Genomic DNA, 5,247 nt, shown 5'->3' on the forward strand with positions numbered 1-5,247 from the left:
AGCTCATGTGTCCGTCTGCAGGAGTCTGAAGGACAGTCATGTGGACGTGGTGGACCAGCACCATATGGAGCAAGAGCCGCTGATGGAGAAAAACTTCCAGCGCGTGTCCATCTCAGGAGACGAGAAGTGTGGGGTGAGAACCAGAGAAACCAGCTTCAGTTAGTTTGCATGAAAAATGACAAAACAGAGATATAACGTTTACAGCACTTATTAATCTGGGTTGTGCATTTGTATGTGTGCTAATACATTTTAACAAGTGCAAATTAACCTCAGGTAGTATTGTTGTAGCACTTTTCACAATGTTAATAATACTAAAAAGCAACCTACAGAATAAAAACGCAGAATATTTGAACTTACTGCAACAAAATTCTTGCTAGGTGTGAATCTTCCATTTTCATTTTGAAGAATTAAAATAAATTGAAGAAATTTCAGTATCACTTAAGAAAACCTTGAATCCTCGAATGAGGTGATAAATCAATAATTCATTTGAAAACATTTTCAAAAAAATGTAAAAATCAAGCAAGCAATCAATTATTAACACGTGAATAAGTATTTGATAAAAATCAGTTTAGTCTTTGTTTTTTAGTTTAAAAATATTCAAATGTATTTTCCTTCTTTGAAATATAGCTGAAGTGGAAATATTAGATAAATAAAATTTGATAAATATAAACTTAAACTGCAATTCAAAATGAAATTTAGCTAATATAGAAATTAATAATAAAACTAAACAAATCTGTATTAGCATGATTTTATAAACTAACTTCTTAAAGTTTTGTTCTTTAAAAAATCTTGATATTAAGTTTTCTCTTAAGTTTTCTACATTCTCTGTTTTGTTGTTTATGCAGTTCTTAATATTAAGTTTTATCTACGTATTTTTTCTCTAAGTTCTGTAAGTTTTGTTCGTTATAAAATTCCTAAAATTAAGTTTTCTCTAAGTTCTAAGTTCTGCTCTTTAATTTTTTTTTATATTAATTAGGTTTTCTCTAAGTTCTCTAAGTTTTGTTGTTTAAAAAATAGTTAATTTTAAGCTTTCTCTAAGTTTTTTCTACATTCTATGTTTTGTTCATAATTTTTTTTAATATTAATTAAGTTTCCTCCCAGTTTTCTCTCAATTTTGTTGTTTAAAAGTTTCTACATCCTCTGTTTTGTTCTTTAAGCAGTTCTTAAAATCCAGTTTTCTCTAAGTTCTAAGTTTTGCTCTTTTTTTTTAATATATTAATTAGGTTTTCTCTAAGTTCTAAGTTTTGCTCTTTTTTTTTAATATATTAATTAGGTTTTCTCTAAGTTCTTCAAGTTTTTTTTTCTTTAAACATTTGTTGTTTCTTTTCATTTTTGTAAGTTTTCTGCTTTAATAAATTCTTAACATCAAGTTAAGTTTTTCTCTAAGTTCTTTAAATATTCTCAGTATAAATATTTTCTCCAAGTTTTGTTCTTTAAAAATTCTTAATATTAATTGTTTTCTCCAAGTTCTCAAATTTAAGTTGTTTTTAGCATGTTTAGATATTTTTACTGTAAAACAGGACAAATACACTGACTCACTGATTCTAGAGGGATTCTTGTGGCGTTTGTGTGTTCAGGTGCCGTTCACGGATCTGGTGGACGCAGCGAAGTGTGTTGTGAAGGCCTTGTTCATCAGAGAGAAGTACACGGCTGTGTCTCTGCAGACCTTCTGTAAAACCACGGCACAATCCCTGCAGGAGCTCGGCCAGAGACCGCCGGACATCGACGCGCTCGAGGACCTTCACGACAGTCCCGTCGACTCAGGTGTGTGTGAGCACCTCGACATGCTACAGAGCCCAGACCGAAATTTAATTTGTACAGAAATTAAACTGCTTTATTTCTGCTAGTTTGTAGCCAGGACACATTTCTTATTTGTGTTTAGTTTAAGTACTAAAGTTACTCAAATAAAAAGTAAATAGGCATACTAAAATATATATATATATATATATATATGCATATAAAATTAAAACCAACAAAAACACACAACAGAATTACGAAAATGTACCCTAAAATTAAAAATGAATACAAAAACTAATTCCCAATATTATATATTAATGATACTAAAATAGTAAAATGAACTGATATTCAAAGAAATTCAACACCAATAAAAAACTAATCAAGTAATAAATCTAGAAAGTCAATTGAATAAATAAATAAATGTGAATAGATATTTAAATGATTATGCAATTTGACAACAAAAATAATCAATAATACACAAAATTGAAAATGAAACTACTGATGAAATAATGCTAATCTTCAAACAACAAAACGTGTCTTCATCACAGTAGCGTGTGCATATATGATGCCTAAAAACACTCACTATGTAGGCGGCACACTAGGGTTGAAACAGGCTTTGCTTTATAGTTTTCAGCACTTGAATACAGCTTGAACAGAACAGCAGGACGTCTGTGGTTTAAGTAAACGTTAGTGAATCGTCCGCAGGAGCACCGAGCTGGACCTGCCGTATCCAGACCTGCAGGAATACATCGCCGACATGACCCTGATGATGGCGCTCATCATTAACGGCCCCGTGTGAGTGCCTCGTTTCCCAGCATGCACTGGGCTCTGCGCACACCTGTGCGTTCTGCCGTGTCTGATCTGTGTGTTTCTCTACAGAAAGTCCTTCTGTTACCGGCGGCTGCAGTATCTGAGCTCTAAGTTTCAGATGCACGTCCTGCTGAACGAGATGAAGGAGCTCGCCGCGCAGAAGAAGGTGCCACACAGAGACTTCTACAACATACGCAAGGTGAAATATCAATTAATGCATCATTCAGTCATCAGTATGTACATACATAAATAAGCCAAATGGAAGTACAACATCAATATGTGTCCCTGGAGCACAAAAGCAGTGTTGAGTCGCTGGGGGATATTTGTAGCAATAGCCAACAATACATTGTATGGGTCACAATTATACATTTCTCTTTTATGCCAAAAATCATTAGGATATTAAGTAAAGATCATGTTCCATGAAGATATTTTGTAAGTCTCCTACCGTAAATATATCAAAACTTAATGTTTGATTAGTAATATGCATTGCTAAGAACTTCATTTGAACAACTTTAAAGATGATTTTCTCAATATTTAGATTTTTTTTGCATCCTCAGATTCCAGATTTTCAGATGATGCATAAATCTCAAATTTGAAAATTTACACTTAAGACTGGTTTTGTGCTCCAGGGTCAAATGTAGAGTTATAGAATATTAAATCTAAGGTAATATAAATTGAATTTACTAGTATAGTAATAATTATCAAAATGAAAATATTTGTATTAAATATTTATAATAAATATAATTCTAAATATATGTAATAAACATATGCAATGTATATAATAAATATATAAAACTACTAATAATGTACAGAATTAGAATATTAAAATATATAATATTTGAATATTAATGTACAGCATTAGAATACTGAAACATATACGCTATTTAAATAATTATTGAAAATGAAAAATAATATAACAAATTTAAATACTCTTACTGTATGATAAAAAAAATAAAATAATTGTACTTTTAAAAATAAAATAGTTGAAAGGTTTTATAGAAAATATAGAACAATCTTTTTATATTATAGAAAAATATGTAATAATTATATATTATAATATTAATATAATGTATGGAATTACAATATTAAAAGATATAGAATAACTATTATAGAAACTATAAAATTAAATGACTAATATAGAAAGTATCATTAAAATTAAAATTGCTTTACTGTATAAATAATATTTTTTTAAATGTTAGAAAAATACAGAACAAAATATAAATATAATATAATATATATTTTTTAAATGTTAGAAAAATATACAACAAAATATAAATATAATATAATATTATTTTTTTAAATGTTAAAAAATATACAACAAAAAATAATTATTTTTAAATGTTAGAAAAATATACAACAAAATATAAATATAATATAATAATTATTTTTAAATGTTAGAAAAATATACAACAAAATATAAATATAATATAATAATTATTTTTAAATGTTAGAAAAATATACAACAAAATATAAATATAATATAATAATTATTTTTAAATGTTAGAAAAATATACAACAAAATATAAATATAATATAATAATAATTTTTACATGTTAGAAAAATATACAACAAAATATAGAAAATATATTTATCTTTAATATAATGATATTATATAATATTTTACATATAATGTATAATATTGTATAAATATTAATAGGTACACAATATTTAACAAATGCATTTTCAATTTGTGTGGACTTTTCTATTAAGCAAATTAAATTCAAATTACAACTATAAACAAACAACAATTACAAAGGATTAGAAAAGGCCAATTCATAAATTCAAAATTTTGCACCAAAGAGATTCTCGACGAGAAACGACGTGAAAAAAGTGCAACAACTAGATCTCGCTCGAAATAAACTGCTGTCAGAACCGCTTGGTGTTTCATAGAGCCTCACACGCAGAATGAACTAGCGTGTGAACTGTCTTCAGGTGGACACACACATCCACGCCTCATCCTGCATGAACCAGAAGCACCTGCTGCGCTTCATCAAGTGCGCGATGAAGAAATATCCGGACGAGATCGTGCACATGGAGGGCGGCCGCGGACAGACGCTGATGGAGGTGTTCGAGAACATGAACCTGACGGCGTACGACCTGAGCGTGGACACACTGGACATGCACGCGGTGAGAGTCTCGTGCACCGTTCACACTGCACGGTTTTCAAAGACGTTGCATCACTGCGTGACTATCTGGGGTAGCGTTCAGTTGCTGCTGTGTTCACACTGCACGATGGAGGTTACACACTGCATGACTTTACAACAGGAAGAATCGCCGACAGCTCTGTCTGGTGCAGCGTTGCCAGGTTTTCGCTACAAAACCCGCACAATTACTACTCAAAACTAGCCTGAAAATAGCCCAATTGCTTTCGAGGGGTCCCCCAGTATTAAAAACGTCCGGGGGGTAAAATACACATTTTTTTTGGCGGGGTGTTCCTGGTACAATTCACATTCCAGGGCCTAAATATCACGTTATTGGGGCATGAAAAACACCCGGCGGCAATCGTGGATTTGGCAACACTCATCAAACAAACTACGTTTCATATAACTTCTCCCTGAACTTCCCGCTGCCCGGTATCTTGGTCTCTGATTGGCTGTAGGTCATCGCCGATGTGTTTTTCAGTCAGAACTCATTTCACACAGCGTGATTGTGAATCGCCGACAGCTCCAGATATTTAGCATGCCAAATATTTAACGGGCG

The 5,247-nt window shown here is 31.4% G+C and overlaps 1 pseudogene; it reads left to right on the top strand.

Moving 5' to 3' along the window:
- LOC107599103 (AMP deaminase 2-like) overlaps window positions 1–5,247 on the top strand; it is a 20,903-nt pseudogene that overhangs the window by 7,675 nt on the left and 7,981 nt on the right.

This window comes from Sinocyclocheilus grahami, unplaced genomic scaffold (genome assembly GCF_001515645.1).
Source record: "Sinocyclocheilus grahami isolate Dianchi unplaced genomic scaffold, SAMN03320097.WGS_v1.1 scaffold260.1, whole genome shotgun sequence".
NCBI classification, from domain to species: domain Eukaryota; kingdom Metazoa; phylum Chordata; class Actinopteri; order Cypriniformes; family Cyprinidae; genus Sinocyclocheilus; species Sinocyclocheilus grahami.